The sequence below is a fragment of the Cryptomeria japonica genome, chromosome 2 (assembly GCF_030272615.1).
Source record: "Cryptomeria japonica chromosome 2, Sugi_1.0, whole genome shotgun sequence".
In the NCBI taxonomy this organism is placed as follows: domain Eukaryota; kingdom Viridiplantae; phylum Streptophyta; class Pinopsida; order Cupressales; family Cupressaceae; genus Cryptomeria; species Cryptomeria japonica.
The window spans coordinates 465,404,680-465,427,036 of record NC_081406.1 but is presented as its reverse complement, the minus strand read 5'-3'; the positions used below and the strand labels follow the sequence as shown (position 1 = coordinate 465,427,036).

General features: G+C 34.9%; 1 pseudogene; it reads right to left on the bottom strand.

Annotated features, from left to right (window-relative positions):
• Window positions 1–564: 564 nt before the first annotated feature.
• Window positions 565–15,094, bottom strand: LOC131057053 (ATPase family AAA domain-containing protein At1g05910-like; annotated as a pseudogene).
• Between the last annotated feature and the right edge of the window lie 7,263 nt (window positions 15,095–22,357).

Here is a 22,357-nt window from a genome sequence, read left to right as displayed (position 1 = left end):
ATCCAAGGGGCGCCTTTGTATTATTACATTATAGAAACACTCCCACCAATAGACACTTTCTGCAATTCTTCCGAGAAATCCAAAGATGAACATACATTACTCCATATTCCATTTAGACCAGATTAATCCATTCCTTGAATGAAGACAGTAAATGGAAAATGCAACTCAGAAAGACTAAGAAGACCAATATCAATGTCCTTGACATATCAATTTGAAAGCAATACACACTCATATATGGAGACAATAACAAAAAATCAATTTATTCGACCTGAAAGAGAACAATATCATGAAGAAATATGTTTACAAAGTGAGCATATTCTCACTGAAACCTGTGTATTACCAAGATTTCCTGTGCATATATCACAGTATTAATGATATCTTCTCTTATTTCCCCTGTAGCAGGATTAAGGTCTTCACTGCAAAATTCACTCCTTTAAATTTCTCTGACTGTGAGATAGCAGTCTGGAAACCGTCGTTCGCGACGGGGAAAACACGAAACGAAGTTCTCCCGTCGCGTTTCTGGTAACATAGCAGTTCATAGGACATTCCGTTACAAAACTCTCTTTAAAAATTTCTTTCATCGGATGAGAAGTCCTTCAAAAATTAAAAAATCATAGTTTTGTCCACATCTTTCAATGATATCACCCCTCGACAAATTAGAGCCCCAAAAACACTTCATAGGACATTCGGTTACAAAACTATCTATGAAAATTTCTTTCATCAGATGAGAAGTCCTTCAAGAATTTAATCATAAATTAGAGCATCTGCTAAGGATATCACCGTTCGACAAATTAGAGCATAAAGTCTTTCAAGTTCTGCCAAGTGATTGCTTATTGGCACTTTGGAAGAGGATTTGCGTTCCGGTTGATTCATTATTTCTTCTTGATTATTTGCCTCACATTGCTGCACACCTTTAAATGCCTCATGTGTCACACTACCATGAAGGCATTTTGTTTTTAGAGTATTCTGCCTAGGAGTATCAATCTTCATGGGTTGTGATCTGTCCTCAGCAAATGGATCAGAGTCCCTAGCCACAACTTTACCTGTAGAAAAAACACATTCTGAGAATTTCAATACAATTGTGCTTCTAATTCTAAATATCAAAAATAAAAAAGGATTACAAGTGGCATGGTGCAAAGCATAATTCCACCTTGATCAGGATCACTATTCTGCTTTGAGCGCTTCAAGACCTCATAACTTTGAGATACATTCATATCAGGCTGAACGTTGCATAAGCATTCACTTGCTCTTGTAATATGAACTGGTTGAGCAACAGGATTCGAAGGAAAATTTGTAGTTGAATCCTCTGACAAACGAGTTGGCCCACCCTAAGCAGCAATTTTATCACAAAAGGCAACTAGTGCAGGATCCATTTGGGAAAGCATTCCAAGAATCTGATTATGCGTAAGACAAGGATTAGCAAAGTGAACAATAAATGCTTACTACTTGACATAAAACATTTGAACTTCGATTACTGTATGTCTCTATTATTAGCATATTTAACCATACCGCATCCCTTAGTGCATATGCTCTGCTGACAATTCGAGCTCCATTGTAGTCATCACCATTATATGCCTGTTATGCAAAACTAATGATAGTTATTATCAGGAATGAATGGAAAACAAATTTTTATTCAACCCCATAAAGCTGATAGGATCATAGGCATGTCTAATCATGCTTACTTTTGCATTGGCTGGAATTAGCTCCACATCTTGCAGGAATGCTGAGCATGTCAAGTAACGTCAATTATCTACTCGCTGTAGTAAAGTAGTGATATCCATTGGATTTTGAACTATTGCATAATAGTCAGGAGCGTCTTCATCCATGACAGGGTAATGGAAGACACTGAACCGTTTTTCATATAGAAGTCTGCACATTGTATGTGGATACATATAAGCACTCAATATTAATTTTCACTTGGTAAACACATCCTCAACAAATGAATCAAATAATGATTGATGCATCACTACAAAACCTGCTGCAGACATCCCGAAAACACATTCAGAGTCGTCGAATAGCATGCTCTTCAACTTCTACCTTGGCACGTAGCTCAGTTTCACTTGGTCCTCTTGCTGCTTTTGGTACCTTTGGAAGTTCAGGATTAGAAACATTCTTTTTAGGAGTAATTACTACTTGTTGATCAGGGATAGTAAGAACAACATCAACCAGTTGCGAGATGAATCTACACCTGTCATCTGAACTTGGTTTCTCTACTTGGTAACTGCACATAAAGCAAAGAATGTAATCCATTCAGGATTTTACCTTCTATTATACTAAACCAAAATAAAATTTGCAATGCATTCAAGGTGTACCAGATACCATCGAATTCATGTACACTCAATTAAATGACAAATTCAATCTATACAGAGTCAGAAGCTAATGATGTACCTGGTACTCAATGCTATACAGAAAAGGATTCACATGCCTTAGCATAATCTTGAACAAACTAAGCAGAAAAAATACAAAAACTAAGACAATGATGTCCTTGATACATACATATAGCAACGACCAAACAAGGATGCAGCTTCTCCATCCAATTCATCAGAGTGTATAGAGGAGGTTGCAAGAAGTAATAAAGGAAGGTCTGATGGCAATTCTTCCAGTATAGATAGTAGAACAACTCTTAGCTGATCATGGGCCTATGAAGCTCAGTGAAACAAACAAAATCAGATATATAGTCATTTTAGGAAGCTCTAGCAATAAAAACAAGGAGATTTCAAATATATCACAAGAAATTCCAAAGGCGTAGAGCTTTAAGAGTATAAGTGTACTAATGTAGTGATATACACACCGTCTCCCACCAAAGTTGAAGTTGAGGCAGATACAAGATAGAAGGAGTAGTCCTCCTTGCTTCTCCCACAATGTGTACTAGTGCTTCCTCAGGCGTCCGTGCACTTGGGTCAGACAAAAGTGATGGAAGCCCAAAACAATGCACAGGGAACCTCTCTAATTTGTGTAAAACTGCAGGGCCAATGTGATCCTAGCAAGAAAAGTAGAAATATAGCATCATTCAGAAATGTAGCTAGATTAGAAGCCAACCAATTCAAAATTTTTAAAAAATAGAATCATGTTATAGATGTGTAAACATCTATGAAAGCAATTTCAAACCATACCAAGCCAACACCCTCCTTCCCACAAAGTAGAAGTCTTGGTCTGTAAACAAATGGAATGGACAAACCATAGGAAATCCAAGTAACTTGGCAAGATGGCGAGAACTGTCATTCAACGAATCTTTTTTATCACCGTTGGCCACTACATAGAAGATGTCAGAAATATAATCACTGATTATTTTTAGATGTCCTCGTAAGCATGGAGCTATTACTGGGGACAATGGCCTTGACTGTACTGTTGCACCTCTATGGGCAATAGGAGTAATAGTAGACATGGCTTCCAACAAATCATGCTTCTCTACTTTCACAGAATCCAAATCTATGACAAACTTATCATCACTAGTGTATATTTGAGGATATTTCTCACGGAAAGCATTAATTGCAGCTTCTATGCACAAAGATTGTAAATCAACACCACAATACCCCATACAAGCTGCTGCTAATTCCATTCTTAATTCCTCTGATAAAGGATTCTTCCACTTTCTTGTGTGGATCTTTAATATCTCAGCTCGTGCTTTACAATCAGGTAAGGAAAATACAAATTCACGATCAAACCGACTAGGCCGGCGAAGAGCTCCATCAATAGCATCAATCCTATTTATTGCTCCAATAAGCACTACTTGACCTCTAGAGTCTAGACCATCCATTAGAGCAAGAAGCGTAGATACAATAGAATTGTGAATTTGTTCTTGTTTACTAGACCTCACTGGGGCAAGACCATCTATTTCATCAAAAAATATTATGGATGGTTGGTTCCTTTGTGCTTCTTCAAATAGTAATTTTAGTTGCCGCTCAGCTTCCCCAACCCACTTGCTGAGCACATCAGTTCCCTTTCACATGTAAAAGTTTACTTTCTGTCCTGCCTTGGAAGCTGCACATGCTAAAGCCCTTGCAATCAATGTTTTTCTAGTTCCCGTAGGACCACACAATAAGACTCCCCTTGGAGGACAGATGTGATAATTTGCAAAGAAATCAAGATAGAGAAGAGGGGAAAAAACCATTTCTTTCAATGCATCAATGTGGTCAGAAAGCCCTCCAATATCATCAAAACTCACTGTTTCATCAACCTGCAAGGCTTGAATGTCAGCTCCACCTTTTGAACTAGGCTCAGCAGGTTGTGCACCTACACCTCCATAACCAAACGTATCACCTTGGTGTCCCCATCCAGATGCTGTAACTTTCAAACCCCATGCAGTTGCGTTATGCATGTCAAGTCCTCCACAAACCCATTGCTGACCAAAGTTTGTATTTCCCACATGCATCCATGATGATTAACCAACAGGACCCTGATCCATCTCATCCACAAGAAGAGAATCATCTGAATCATCAACTCTTTGTGCACAACGATGTTTTTCTGCCCTAGAGCCACCTCGTCTTGCATCACGTGCATTTTTTATTCCCATTCCTTTATGCAGTACTTTACATGGTGGAAACTGCAGTCGTTACTTTTCTTCTTTTTCAAGAGAAAACCTCCTCGCCTCAGTGCGATTTCGGAGAGCATGTCGTCTCCTTCCTTGTTGTTCTTTACCCTCCTCACCCTCTTCCTCAACTTCATCTTCCTCTCCTTTAGCCCCCGCCTCCCCTTTATTTCTATCATGTTCCTCCTCTGTGCATTCCTGGTCTTCAGAATCTTGAGAAGAATGTTGGATAGTTGACTTTCGAGGCCGAAGTCCCTCTCACCGTGGCAAAGATATAGTATCTCTTGTCCTCTTCTCTTGCATTGGACTGGACTGCTCATCCTGGCTAGGGTTATTCTCAACTTTAATAGTAGCTGGCCAATAAGTTTGTCTCTGCAACCATTGATACCCAAACTTATAATATTATGCAACAAACTATTGGGCAAGAGAAGTTATATCTTCACAAAAACCAAAAACAATGGAGATTGGAGAAAATCCTACCATCAGATCTGCATCCTTTGTGTCTATGTTATCTGTTTCATAATCCTCTAAATTGATAGAATTTGTCCTGTTTCTTGTAGAACAAGGTGGAGTGGACGTATGTGACTGCCAGTATAAGCAACTTCAGCATACAAATTTAATCATGAAAGATGCCTACATATTTGACAACATAACAAGTACAAATTTCTTGGAAAGAGTAGCTGAGAACTCTATCAGTTACCTGCACGTTCATGCTCTTTGTTTGATTCGAAGGACCAGCAGTTTTATGCACTTGAGAAAAGAAATCAAAATAATTTAGAGGCTTTTACAAGAGAAATGAGAAATCCACAATGATCTACATAAAAAAGCATAGAATGACGGATGTAATGTAATAAACAAAAGTCTCAAGTATCCATGACTCAAAAAGCACAGATCAATGAGAAGAGAAGAAATTTTTCAAAGTAAAAATGATTTATTATTTAAATCAGCATAAATATTCATCTCTGCTAAGTGAAATGCTGAAGAACACTAGCATATTGAAACAAAGAAGAAAATAGACTCAATTTAAAACTTACATAAACAAATTATAGAGCTTTAGTATGGTAGTTGTAACCTAACACCTTAATTGTGAGATTATCATGCTGACTATGCCTTATAGAATGGGACCCTTAGAAATTTGTTCACTGAATATTGTTGTTTTGTATGGTAGTTTTAGCCTAACACCATTTCTCGAGAGATGATCAAATGCTATAACATTTGTAAAGGGGTTTGATATCGTGGTAGATGATTATGTTCAGTCACGCTTGGTACAAATTTTGAACATAACAATTTGTGATAAGCAGTTTGTGAAATGATAAATACTGTTTTTGAGTATCACTTCTGATTGCAGGAGTTATTGTAAGGAAACCACAAATGATGATTTTACCCTATCATTACATACTGTTCATGAGAGGAATACATATATGAGATATGTCTAAATTTATTGATTTATAATTTGTTGGATGAATATGTCTGAATCCCCAATTAGAGGGATAAATTTCTCAAAATGTAGAGGTTGTATTAATTCGAGAATGTGCAAGATGTTTGATCTAGATGACAACATGAGAAGTCAATAATAATAACTTGGCTTAATCTTAACATCCATAAAGAGTATGTATTAATATTGGAAAATGTTTAGTCAATGAGAAATTTCAGTGGGCAGTGTGAATGTCACTGACATCATCGTTACCAAATTGAGGTGGGTAATGAATAAGATCTCAATTAATTAAGTCTGGTATCACTCCTTCGTGTCGTATAGTCTGTAACCATATAGATTGTTATGATTGGATATTGACGTATTGGTAAACTTAGGTGGTAGATTGGTATTAAATATATCATGAATAAATTGAACATGGCTAATATTATCTTTGTCTGACTGCATTCTCAACATGTTTCCTTTCTCCTCTTATGACGATTTATAGGCAAAATCTCTATACTCATCAAGTTCTTATATTATCACCTCATGGTTTGAGCAATTGTACTCTTACACATTCTTCCTTCCTATATTCCACTTACACATTCTTCCATCCTATAGATTTTCATAGTATCATCATGTTTCAGTAATCCCTATGTTGTCCTTCCCATGTTATTAGGAGTATGAAACCCATGTTTGCGAAAAGAAGGGCCCAGGTGATTTAAAACAATCACCCCATTTATAAGTACTTATAAAGCATACTCATGGAATAACTAAGCATATTCAATCACGTTGAAACATGTAAGATAAGGGGAAATCATTCAAAACAAAAAGAATTCATGCTGAAAGTACATGAAACAATTGCATAAGATACAAAGCACGTCCATGGATGAACACATGGGAGGCAATACACATAGAGGCGGAAGCATACATGAGAAAGGTATACAAAAACACTTTATGAATGAATCCAATACATCAAGTATGAAGCATACGGATGAATACATAAGGCATGAGTCATACACACGAATACACGTAAGGTGTAAAGTACAAAGTATACAAATGAATTACATAAGGCAAGAAGCATCCATGCAAAACATAGAATATACACATAAGGCACGAATACATGTAAAGCATGAAGTGTATGCATGAATTATACACATGAATTCACTTAAGGCATGAAGTGTATGCATGAATTATACACATGAATTCACTTAAGGCATGAAGAAAGTATACATAAGTACCATAAGACATGAAGTGCACACAAGCATGAAATAATGGATACATGTAAGCCAAGAAGCAACATACATGACTATATGCAAGGCATGAAGTAATGCACGCAAGGCATGAACGAGCTATGTAAAGCATGAACCATACATATGAATACATGCAAGACATGAATCACACATGTAAACCATGAAGTAATACATAAATACACAAAAGGTACAAGCATATATGAGAAAGGTACTTGTGGAGTGGACATGTTGAAGACACATTGATCATGAAGCATACAAGAGAGAGGTATTCATGGAATAGACATCTGAAAACATCTCATTCATGAAGTAACACAAATACACATAAGATATAAAACACATATGCTAGACACATGATAGACATGGTGCAAGCACAAGGTATACATGAGGAAAGTGTACATATAAAACACCCATGGAGTAGGCATGCTCAAAACACATAAGAAACACGTAAGACACGAAGCAGTTAAAGGCACACTCATAAGAATGCAATGTTTGCCTAACCAATTCAATTTTTTATTTATTTGAGAAGAGACTGGAAGAATTAGTCCTAACTGAGTAGTTGTTTTGTCCAACAGGCTGGCAGAATCATGCTCTGATACCACTGTAATGTCCCCTAATTAGTTACACTTTAAGTTAATCTAAATTTGGCCAAATCTATAAATAGGTAATTGTGTTTTATAGGTGTACCTTTGTATACTGTTTTCCTGCAACAAAATTAGAGAACATATATGAAATAATACTTAAACTAAAAAATGAACTATATTAAATGATATCAAATTTGCTATATTAATGGTTGTTAGAATTATAATTGTGGGATATAATCTAAGTTATTGGTTCAGGTTCGAAGAACCTGGTACACCGGTACGGCAAAATTTTGAAAAGGGGTTTGGGTTCGTTAGTACAAAAACATGTAAATTATATATATATATATATATGCAGTGCCCCTCGTAGGGTCCCGGGGCAGCGCCCAAGGCGTGCTCCCTATCGCTGTAGAGGGCAGGGTCGAGGGGTTGTTCCCCCACTGCCAACACCAAATTACAACCTTCAAATCCACACAGAACTCCATGGCGTGCATCAATTTTCTGCTTTTTTAAGATGTCAAGAACAAGGCCAAAGAAGTCAAAATTCTGATCAAGGTGCATTCTCCCAAATGGGAATTGTGATTTCTGACTTGTTCTTTCATAAATACTTGTGCTTCTCTCTTGGTTGTAAGATGTATAGGTGTGTGGCTTGAGACATAGGGTCATTTTAATTTTTTATGTGGTGGATTTCAAAAAAAAAATTTGGCAAAAAAAAAAATCCATTTTTGGATTGTCAGACCCCTGGGTTCATCTTGGGTCCTCTTGGGTTCAACCCTGGGTTGTCTTGGGTTCTCCCTAGTTTGAACCAGGCCTATGAACCACACATATTGTCTGAACCACAGGTGAACAAGACCCAAACCCCGAACTAGGACCGTACTGGGCCAGTACCAAGGGTCTAGGGGGCCGAACCCAGTAACTCAGGATATAATCATATTATTATATTTCCTAAATGAGATCAGATTATTATATAAAGTTAGTTTGTAAGTTAGTTACTAATCAATTCCTTTAGTCCATTAGTTGGATAGGGTGTCCTAGAAACCATCCGTCCTAGGCCCAAGGGTAGAATACCATATCCCCCTTGGCTCCATATGGTAGGTGTTAGGCATCCATCATGGAGTGGCGTACCCAGCAAGGTGTTCTATCACTGTTCCCCCTCATCACAACTGCCTTCTTTCTTAAGCCCAAGAGAAGATGCTTCACCCGTCTTGGCTCCATGTGGCAGGTGTTAGGCATCCACTATGGAGTGGCATACTTAAGAGAGTCCATCATTTACAATGAACCTTTTGTGATATTCCAATGAAGTCATATTTTTCATTCATTTGAACTAATTATGATAATTAATTTGTACTTGACATAGTTATTATATTTCATCATATTATATTGCCTTAGTGTCTTATATCAAATTGTTAACAGTTATTTTTGTTAGTATTACTTTAAATCAGAATTATTCATTAATTGTTATTGTTGTATTTTATGTTATTAGCATGGTACAATATTATAGCAACTTATACAAACTGAATTTGATTGCCTTATTCGTTCTGAATTCATTAACAGATATATATGTGTGTGTCTTATGTCTAATAGTGTTCTCATGTATAATCATTTTAATGCTATTTTAATAATTATACATTATTTGCTTCTGAACTTTATATCATATTAATTCCATTAATTTAATTAAGACCATATAAAATTATATATATATAATATCAGCTATTATATTCCATTACAGGCCCTCTTCTCTTTTATTATCCTTGCTGGCAGTTTACATTTCTCTATCCTTGCTGGTAGATCTGACTTTCTTGTTCCCCTCCTGTATTCTCCCTATTCCCATTTGCACAAGGGGGTATTTATCCTACCTCCCCATGTGGTGAAGAGCCACAATGGTCTCCTAATAGGCAGCACCCCCCTTTTTGAATAGTTGATGTCCCTCTATTTCTGATGGCTCTTTTCAAGAAGAGCATCGCTTCATATAAAACCCAATTTGGTACTATTCAAACCACCCTTTAAAGAATGGTTATTAGGCCTTGGTAAATATAGAGGTTAATTGGTTAACAGAAATAATATAAATTTTAATACAAATCACCATTATAATATAATGTGTATTGCTAATATAATAAAATCATTCAATAAAAAATGTAAATTGATAATATAATATTATTTATTGTTAATATAATAACATCATTCAATATAAAATGTAAATTGATAATATATAATATTATTTTAATGTTATTATGATATAATATAATTTTGATATGTTTTTAACATATAATTTTATATGGCAAAAACTATATTAATTATTTCTACTATAAATGTGGGGACATGACAGTCTTCCCTTCCCCAGATTGCTTTTCCTCAAGCAATTTCAAATTAGGGTGATCACAATGGTAGTGCTCAAGATGACTCTACTCTGATATTACTACATGTTGTAGGTTTGAATTAAGGCATATATGCTTTTACCTTGAGTGTGAGTTATAACCAATAGTGGGAAATTTGCATGATTTAACTAAAGACAAACCTGCTCTCTTCTAGAGGAAAGGATCAAGGCCATCCAATTGTGTTTGCAAAAACTGGTTAGTTGGCAATATGACGATTTGAAAAATGACCTTAATTGTGAGATTATCATGCTACCTATGCCTTATAGAATGGGGCCCTTAGAAATTTGTTCACTGAATATTGTTGTTTTGTATGGTAGTTGTAGCCTAACACCATTGCTCGAGATATGATAAAATGCAATAACATTTGTAAAGGGGTTTGATATCATGGAAGATGATTATGTTCAGTCACGCGAGGTACAAATTTTGAACATAACAATTTGTGATAAGCAGTTTGCGAAATGATAAATACTATTTTTGAGTATCACTTCTGATTGCAGGAGTTATTGTAAGGAAACCACAAATGATGATTTTACTCTATCATTACATACTGTTCATGAGAGGAATACACATATGAGATATGTCTAAATTTATTGATTTATAATTTGTTGGATGAATATGTCTGAATCCCCAATTAGAGGGATAAATTTCCCAAAATGTAGAGGTTGTATTAATTAGAGAATGTGCAAGATGTTTGATCTAGATGACAATATGAAAAGTTAATAATAATAACTTGGCTTAATCTTAACATCCATAAAGAGTATGTATTAATATTGGAAAATGTTTAGTCAATGAGAAATTTTAGTGGGCAGAGTGAATGTCACTAACATCATAGTTACCAAATAGAGGTGGGTAATGAATAAGATCTCAATTAATTAAGTCTGGTATCACTCCTTCATGTCGTATAGTCCGTAACCATATAGATTGTTATGATTGGATATTGACGTATTGGTAACTTCGGTGGTAGATTGGTATTAAATATATCATGAATAAATTGAACATGGCTAATATTATCTTTGTCTGACTACATTCTCAACATGTTTTCTTTCTCCTCTTATGATGATTTATGGGCAAAATCTCTATACTCATCAAGTTCTTATATTATCACCTCATGGTTTGAGCAATTGTACTCTTACACATTCTTCCTTCCTATATTACTCTTACACATTCTTCCATCCTATAGATATTCATAGTATCGTCCTATTTCAGTAATCCCTATGTTGTCCTTCCCATGTTATTAGGAGTATGAAACCCATGTTGTAATGCCCCGCCAGGAAACCCCTAAGGGTTTAAGTTAAAAACACTTGAATAGAGTGTAAATATTTTTTTAAAAAAAAATAATAATTAAGAGCGTTAATGAAAAGTTACAACATTAAGATAATTTGGAGTTATCTAAAAACTTAGATAACACAGCGGAAGACTAAACGATCCTAAGGAGTTTCCCAACGCGATTACATAACCTTACACCTAACTCAACTTGCGTCAAATGATCCATTAATCTAGATATCCTAATTGTGAGGTAATGCATAAGACATGATTATATATATGTTCAATGATTTGATATCTTATAATTTTAGGAAGTGTTCATTTACTTTGGGTGGTTAGGAGGCCATCGTGAGGTTATTTACTCAATGCACAATAACACCTAATTAATTTAAGAGGCCTTCCTTAAGGTTCAATGCAATTAATATAACGAAGTTCATTCTTTGGTTTTTAAGATAATCACCCACAACTGATATCTTTCTTTATAATTAAAAGTATGGCTAATAAGATGAGATTCGTTCATTCAGGATTAAACTTCCATTAATAGAATGAGGTTCCCTCATTAAAGTTAAAGCATCACCAACTAGAAAGTCGTAGTTCTTTTAAGGAGGGTAAAATGTAATTAGTCATAGGGTTCATTCATTGGAGTTTTAATAATGCTAATAGATGGACTAAATTCATTAAGATGAAAATGTATTAAGAACACATGAGTTATTCCTTTAAATTAAAATATAGTTAGCAAGATGATATTCAACATTATAGGATTAAAATACAAGTTCATAGTGACATTCTTTCTTTAGGATTAGAATATAACCATCTTATTGCATGTCACTCCTTTTAGTTAAATGAAGTTAATATGAGAGAGATACTTTTACTAAGATTTAATGTATAAACAACTAATTGAATCCTTCCCTTTTCAGTTCTTTTTCTTTAGCAATCATAAAGAATTTCATTTATTTGGGTTATAATTATGGAAGGCTAGTTGAGTACATCCTTTGTATAAAATTAATCTGATAAAGATTATTTTTTAAGATTAAAACATAAACAACTAGGTAAATTCATCTGATAAAGCGAAATATAATTAACATGGCGATACTCATTTACTAAGGTAAGAAGGTAAATACCCATATGAGGTTCATCCTTTTTAAATTTCAATCTAAGAATAATAACATCAATTCTAACTTTGTTTACCATTCACATTCGTTCATTTTACATGTAATGCCCCGCCAAGAAACCCCGAAGGGATACGCCAAAACACAAGAATAGAGGGCAATAATTTTATTTTTTTTAAAGATACACCACATAAGATACAACAAGATATCAAAGATTCAGAATTACATAGCGGAAGACATCAACTAACACCTAAAGAGTTTCTCAACGAGATTACTTAACTTCCACAATTCACTTAACTCACACAATTAGTCCAATAAGCTAATTATCGTAATAACGAGATAATTCTTAATCAGGATAATTTCTTTCAGAAGATGGAAAAATAATTCACAAGCAAAGATTCGTCCATTAAGATCTATTCATAATCTTCATTCAAGCTTTTCATTTAAAATTACCAGCCATACATCTAATATTCTAACACACTAGAATTTCATCATAAACATATGAGATCTTTTCAAGCATACTTAATTTCCTTAACAACAACTGAATATATTCCATTACTCTAAGTTATATTCTTTCATATTCCAATATATTGCATTTTAAAAGACGATTGCATACATGCATCTACGATAAATCTCATCTAAACCACTTATGCATTCGATCAAAATGGCATTCAAGAAAGAACCGCATATAACCATTTAAAGTTAATTCCATCTTATCCACTTATGCATTCTAACGTAAGCAAATCATACATGATAAAGCTGAATAAAGGAACATAAGAGAATAACATCACATAACACCATAATGATCTCGGAGTTCACCCCTAAAGGGCTACATCTCCAGGTCTGCTCAACTGCAAGACCCCTCAGATAAATAATAAAGTTAAGAATACATGAGGTTACACCTTTACAATCTGGCCATCAAGGCAAATTATAAACAATATACAAACGACCACATCGGTCAAATAATACATAAACGATCCTTGAAAAGGAAAGGATCTAGCTGAACATAATCAAAGCTAAAACAAAGGTCCAGAAGAGCATCCATAAGATTGAGTCTTCACCACCCAAGGTCTAACATGAAAACGATACTCACAAGGGCATACACAAAAGGACGACCCACAAAGGTACTCCTAACAAGACAAAATGACAACACACTAGCGAACGTAGGGACAAGTGTCATCACACAACCTGGTACGGTTACCATGGTAGGTCTTCATAGGTCCCGGCCCCATACATTGGGTTACCCTGGCAACCTAATCTGAGCCTCCGGCCCATCCAAGCCTCATGTGGACCCACACATCCTCTCGTGAAGACAAGGATGATGGTTTGCCATTTCAGGCCTTCTCACAACATGTCGAGTCTGTGTTAGCACTCGTCCCATGTGTGAGGCACAATTATCTTACTTAGATATTACATTCTAATCTACTGATAGGTTATCACTTATTAGACTCACTTTCGATGGGTTACCCAGCAGCCACTTTGGGCGTGGCCCCCAATAGAAAGCCACTTTCCCATACGACACTAGACTACACTCAGATGAACTCAAACCCAAGGAATACACATGGTCCAACGAACGGAGTTCAAGAAGGAGGGACCAACCATCTGGTCAAACATGACTCATCATTTGACACCCACACAAAGGATATGACCAAATACGACACTACCACAAAACAACAGTCCACACGGAACCGAGGACTGAAACAGGTACCCCAAATCATTCCATACGACAGGGTCCTAACAAACAAAGCATGACTTGCCATTTCATAATCAAAAGTGAAAACATAAATTAAACTTGCATAGGTAACATTCAACAGATACAATCTTTCTGAATTGATCCAAACATTAAAGTCGATCAAGTTTTCTACATGATCTATGTTTCCAAAATACACTAGCAGGAAAACATCATTACAAGGTGAATACAAAATCACAATTTGCAATCGTACCATTGTCTATTTCTCAAACAGAGGGAAAATATAAGTTAACCATTCATTTTACCAAATGAGAACATCAGTAACGAAACAATTTTCCTAAATGGTACTTAATTAAATTTCCAAAGGCATATTGTTTAAATTCCTAATGTCCAATGGTTAAATATTCATTTCTAACATCTCCAGATGGCTTAAAACATTAAAATCTTCAAACAATATATATTCGTGAATAAAGTATGTTTTAACTCAAAAAGGTTCTCCAATATAACAATATTTCATCCTTCCAAAATACACACAATTAAAATTAAATCTTGCATAATAATCTAACAAAAAAAATCATCAGCATATATATATTTATGCCACATTACTCATAATTAAAAACTTAATTAAAAATTTCCATTAAATAATATTAAAAAATATTATATATTTTTTTTTTGAATAAAAAAAAAATATACATAAAAAAAAACATTTTTAAAAACTAATTTAACAAAAACCATTTAATATGGGGGGGGCGGTGAAGGCCGGGCCCACCTCCCAACGCGGGGGTTGGGCGAGCCAAACCCCAGCCGCAGAGAACCTTGGCGGCGGCGCCACTGCGATGCACGCAGGTTCCACGGTGCCTTGCGGCCGCCGCGGCCCCTGCGGCCATCGCAGTGAGCCGTAGCCACTGCGAGCGGAACAAGGTGCGGGGGAGGGGCGGAGGAGGTGGGTGGAGCTCCCCTCCCCGCCCTCCAAACCCCAACCAATGAAACTCTATATTTTTTTTCGCACAGGTCGATAAAAATATATATATTTTTTAAATTTAATGCATAGTCCGAAACTCCAAAAAAAAAAAAACGCCAAAACGAGTTGTTGTAAATTTCGATTTAATACAAGTTCAGGTTAAAAAGAAATATGCTTTGGTATTATCTCATTTTTGATGGGTATTCATTTCTTCATACACAAATGGGTTTCAACACCCAAGATAGATTGAGGAATATCAAGCTCCCAATAAATTTATTTTTATTTAAAAAAAACCAGACATGGCAAAAAGAACCATTTAACACAATGATTTAACTATGTAATTTTCTTGAAGAACACAAGCTAAAAGCATGGTTCTAAACCCACAATTCCAAATTTCAATCTGATAACAATTTTAAAAAGATTGGATTTTGACAACAAGCAATTTTATTCACCCAACAGACCATTTCCATAACAACAAGGGAGGAAAGAAGGTAATTCCTACCTCCATACGCATTCCTGGAAGAACTTGAAGGAGAGCCCAATCCTACAAGATCCAGAAGAACTCCTTCCTTCCAAAACCCCCAAAACTTTTTTTTTTTTTTCATCCAACCAAAAAAATTTCTCCAACAAAAGAATTTTACAAAAACATCCATCCCCAAAATTTCCCAAAATTTAGGTTATATGGAAGAGTTGACCAAAATTCCATTTTTGGAATTAAAATTTTTATTTAAAAATAATTCTCAAAATTAATTCTTTTCTAACTATAACAACAATTAAATTGCTTTCCAATTAAAAATTGATTTTTCTCATTTAATTCAATTAACCCTTTCTAATTTCAAAAGCCAACAGAATACAATTAAATCTATGGCAATTAAATACAAAACTTTCTTTTTCAATAGCATAAACAAAATGCATTTAATATTCAAAATCAACTATTTAATTGAACTTGCTCCCAATTTAAATCGAGAAATTCAAATCAACGATAATTCACATAAAGAAATCTTGATTAATTTAGTCCATTAATCTTTAATGCACGAACACATATTTAATCAAATTAAATACTTAAGTACTAATTAATCAATTTAACCATACACACCAAGCACGCAAACCGAGAAGGTCAACCAAACAGACGACTCGCAAACCCGAACAAAAAGGGATTACCGACGGCGACTGATGATGCTCACTTGAGCACGGCTAAGGTCAACTAGGGTCTTACGACCACCTAATCCAACTCTAAGGATTAAAGAGGTACACTCAAACCTGCAAATCGAGGTGAAGACGAACCTCGCACTCATGCGGCGTTGTACCTAAAATCTCCTGCAACCAAGAGTCATACATGCATACATATATAAACTTAATGAAAGCGTTAGCCCGATATTAATACCATGAAATAGGAACACTAAACAACTTGCATACAACTAGTGTGAAAATCACATCAACAACTATGCATTAAATCAAACATCTGACTATAATCATTATATTAAAATTAACTAACCAAGATTAAACCAAGATTAGAAATTGATTGGGGCAGGGGTACTACATTACATGCTTAATAACAAGATAATCCAATGATGTAACCCAGCAAGATTCTTTCCACTATTACTACTTTTAATTCACATTATAAAAATACTTTTCCCATAATCTTAATTACAATCTTTTATGAACCTGATTACTACATTTGTCAAGATGAATAATTTTATGCACTTTGATTTAAATTCATTAAATTCACACCATACACTTATACAAGATATCCGCCATACATGATAACTTAAAGCATGAAACAAAGGAAGCTAAAACATCGCATAACACAGATATGATCTCGGAGACACCCCTAAAGGGCTACATCTCTGGGTCTGCTCAACTGCAAGACCCCTTTGGCATTATATCATTAGGATTACATAATTTATAAGTCTTTTACATCTTTGCCACTTAGGCGAACACAACCAATATACAAATGACCACTTGACCCACACATCCTAAATGATTTCCACGTAGAGGCAGAACCAACTGAGCATACTAAAAAGGCAATACAGGATTCATTGCCCAATGGTACTCTATTTAGAGGCCTAAGACTTAAGAGGTGCCCCACTTTCAACAACAGTTTCCAGACAAATACATCAAGGTTTGCCATTACTTTAGCAAAGCAAATACAGAACTTATACTCACAGACTTTCCAATTCGATACGTTACCAAACTCCCATCCATTCTTCTAGCATATCAAGGAAGTAATAATAAAATATACGAAGGTAATTTAGATTCATATTTTCATACTCTCCTATACTTTAGTTTTCATTTCTAAAATTTCCGAAAGATCTTAATTAATCAAATCGAAAGACATTTTTTTTTTTTTTAAGGAATAAAAACATCTTATTAAATTATATTTCATAGCGTTAACAATAGTGTTATATTTCAAAGGCTTCAAATAAAGGCATTATTCGATCTCCTTACCAAAGATTACCTTTCCTATTAAAATGAGTACCAAATTTAAACGTTCGTTGATATAAATTTAATAACCGAAGATCAATAAATTATAATTAATTCACAACTTGAAATGAAGTATGCAATCTCCATTATATATATATATATTTTTATATATTTTAGCCACTAAAATCTAAATTTATATAACATAGATCTTCTACAAATTCATTATAAACTCCCCCTTTTTTTTTCTTTCTCTACAAATACCCCATGGCATTTTCCTTTTTTTTTTTTTTTTTATAAACAATAATATTATAATATATATTTTTTTTTGTTTTAAAAAAAAATGTATATAAAAAAAAACATAAAACAATTTCCATATGTTATTATGGAACCCTACCTATGGGCCCCACCTCCCATCTCGGGAGTGGGTGGAACCCACACGCGGGTCCCTGCGGCCCACAGCATGGACGCAGATCCCTGCGAAACCACACTGTGGTCGCAGGTTCCCTGCGGCCCACAGCATGGACGCAGGTCCTTGCGAGCCACACTGTGGTCGCAGGTCTCCCTGTGGCCCACAGTGTGGACGTCGGGTTCCTTGCTGCCCACGTTGTGGACACAGGTCCCTGCGGCCCACAATGTGGTCGCAGGTAGACTGCGAGCTATGGCGGCGCCGCGGGGAAGGGGACGGGTTGAGCTTTGGCTCCCCCCCCCGAAACCCTAACTTTTCCCCTTTTTTTTTTTGTTTAATTCTTTTTTGTAAGCAATTTTTTTTTTAATACAGCCTAGCCCGACTCAAGCTGATTTTTTTTTTCTTTTAAAATCACATAATAAAATAGCTAAAATGACATAAAATCCCCATTGACCATTTATCACAGACCCATCCATTTTCCAGATTTTACCCAAAACTTCATTATGGGAAAAATATTTCCTCATCAAGTTTAAAACCACAAAATCTATTAGAACAAAGACTTGATCCTAGAACAACCAAGCTTAAAAGAAAGCTGAAACTAAACCTCAAAACATTCGTGGGTAATACCATTTTTTTGTATTCAACAAATAAATAAAGGAGTAGATTCGAATCCTACCTTATAACGCATTCCGATCAAGAATTTTGATGAAGAGATCCACCTGCAACTCCAAGCCAATCTCCCATTTTCCAAATTTTCCCCCCATCTCCATTTTTTTTCCAAAACAAGCTCTCAAGAAAGAACCCCCAAAAATATTCCAAAACTAGGTTAAAATGAGAAACCCTATTTTTGCCCTAATTTTCAATTTCAAATTTAAGCATTTATTTATTTTTATTTTTGAAAATAAAAGGAACATGAAAGTGGAAATCATTATTTTCCACTACTCAACAAATCTAACTTGTTTTATTCTAATTAAAATTTACATGCTTCTATTTCTTATTTAATTCTAATTTTCCTCTCTCTAAGTATCAATTTAGGCCTACATTTATATTTTGAACTGTTAACAAGGGTGAGGTATTTAAATTAATTTAAATTTCAAAAATCAATCGTTTATACTATATCAATTTTGCAAGTAAAAAGAATAATAATTTTCTTTTAAATAATAAAATTTATCCTTTCTATTCCAAAATGCGAAAATGATGAATTTATTTCTATTTCCCAAATGACTTTAATTCTTTCCTTTCTAAAACGCATAACTCATTAAATTCGTTATTATTAAAATTAACTATTAAATTGACTCGCTATAACATAATAAAGCGACCTTTTTAAATAAATAACTAATCTAATGAAAGAGTCCTATTTATTCTAATTTCTCAACTATAAATGTGTAAATGAGCACATTAATCCAAGTTAAATACCTTAAGCTTGCTACAATACTAATTAAAGCAATTTCTTTAAATTAACGATTAATCGTATAAAAGAAAACTACCTATTTTAAATTTCTAAATTACTAATGCGTACATCTACTCATTAAATAGAGTTAAATACTTAGGATTACAAACTCCACTTACCCTGTGCATGGAACACAAATCGAGGAAGTCCACCAAATCACACGACATGCAACCCAAATGAAACGAAAGCCCCATGAACCACACATGATGCTCACCTGACCATGGCTAAGGCAAGACGAGAGTTTTCTGACCACCAAATCCGAATTCTAAGGATGAAGGAGGTATACTCAACCCTGCAAATCCCAAAGAAGATGAACCTCGCCCTAGGCGGTGTTGTACCTGCAATCTCCTGCACCCATGAATTCATGCAAGCATGCATATACATATACATATTCAATGAGGGCGTTAGCTCGAGATTTATCAAAAGAGTTAGGAAACAATTACATTTACACAAGAATCGATGCAAGAGCACAATAATAAGTATGCACAATTATTTATATTATCTAAACTACACATTGCATCATGGTTAACCTACCATTCAAGAATGCCACATAGGAAGTCAACCAAGGTCAAACGATTTTTACAAGTCCGACTAGGGTAGGGGCATTACACATGTTTGCGAAAAGAAGGGCCTAGATGATTTAAAAAACTCACCCCATTTATAAGTACTCATAAAGCATACTCATGGAATAACTAAGCATATTCAATCACGTTGAAACATGTAAGATAAGGGGAATTCGTTCAAAACAAAAAGAATTCATGCTGAAAGTACATGAAATAATTGCATAAGATACAAAGCATATCCATGGATGAACACATGGGTGGCAATACACATAGAGGTGGAAGCATACATGAGAAAGGTATACAAAAAGACTTTATGAATGAATCCAATACATCAAGTATGAAGCATACAGATGAATACATAAGGCATGAGTTATACGCACGAATACACGTAAGGTGTAAAGTACAAAGTATACAAATGAATTACATAAGGCAAGAAACATCCATGCAAAACATAGAATATACACATAAGGCACGAATACATGTAAAGCATGAAGTTTACACATGAAGTATACACATGAATTCACTTAACGCATGAAGCAAGTATACATAAGTACCATAAGACATGAAGTGCACACAGGCATGAAATATAATCCAAGAAATTATAATAATGTCCACCATTAACAAAGAATTTGGTTTACACTTATATGATTTATTTCTTCATTTGGCTACAAACACTACATTGTTATTGACATGTTTTTACAATGAGTGTTCATTAACTATGATATCAACTGAAGCTGTTAATACTTAAGAATATAACAACAAATGCCCCTAGAGTAGGGGATTATTCTACCCTATGTAAAGCTGAAAAAATGTTATATATCTTCCAAACTTCAAGTTCATGGACAATCAGATAACTTCATAGACATCTAAAAAGAAAATTAGGAGGACAACTCCTATACTAAATCACCACCAAACAAGATATCAGGTTTTTAAGATCACCACCAAATAGGACACTATTTTGATGTATGAGAGTACACTCATGCAAGAATTCAACTAGATGATTTGTTTTTTCCATTTACCTTATGTTGCTTTGAACTATAAAACCCTACCCACTCCAAATTTATAAATAAGACCTCAGTTATATTCAATAACAAAACCTAAGCCATTGCAAAAATTAAAACCATCAACGGAACTGTAGCGTACAAGTTGGAGCAATCACCAGAAGGAAAGTGTTCAATTCTTGTGGGTTTAGGTCCTCATTGATAAACCCAAGCGAATTGAAAATTGGATACAACCAGAATTATACATCCTCTTGAAAGAGGGGAAAAAAAAAATAGAAGGGGTTTTCGCATACACTAAAACATCATCTAAATCTAAGTTGCAAATACATAAGATTGGATACAACCAGAATTATACATCCTCGTGAAAGAGGGGAAAAAAAAAATAGAAGGGGTTTTCGCATACACTAAAACATCATCTAAATCTAGGTTGCAAATACATAAGAATGATAAATCATGAACCCATACAAATAGGATAATAGGAAAAAGCTTATGACACAAGGAAACATCCTCTAGCAAAAGAAAGTTTTTTCATTCTAAACTGTGTGCATTTTTGCATACAATAAAAATATGAGGAGAAATATGGTGGCAAACCGGGGCAAACTAAAACATTGCACACAAGGAGTGAAACAACATCTTAGGAACACAACCAATTATTTCTCTGCACGTCACTTGTTGGATTTTCCAGCTGTGATAAAAACAGAGATGCATTGTAAGAGATTGACTTACACTTAAATAAGCCACATTGCGTAGATTAGGTATGGGCTGCAGCATTTCAGCGAGGCAGGACGTCGATACAAGGCACCTTTTCTTGAGCTTGGAAATATGCTCATACTTATGCTTGTCATGATACATCTGCAGGCTGTGGTGGAGATTCTGCCTCCTACGCAGGGCTCTCTTTTGCAAATTCTTCTTCTCCTTCTGTTTCTGTTTCTTTGACTCTCCACTGTGTTTTGTGGGCAAAGGGGAGGTTGACGCTTTTCCATCCATAGCTCATAAAAAACAAAGCAGCTACAGACAGTGATCTGCAGATAGCGACTCTTTCTTCTTCTTTGTTTTTTTGTTGTTAAGACATAATTCCCTGGATTTGTCCCTACAATACATTTCTTCTCTCAGGAGTATTTCTGCTAGTTCCGCTTTAAGGGAATTCTCTTCATGGAATTCTTCATTCATCATCCCCTTCTCTATCACTAGATTATTAATCCTATTTAGTTCCTCTTCCACTCTGATTTTTTCAGCAAAGATGTTCTTGAAGGAAGCCACATTCCATATTTTGATCTTGTTTTTGAGATATTTTAACTTTTGAACAAAACAAAAACTAGGAGTGCCTTTAATATCTTTACATTCT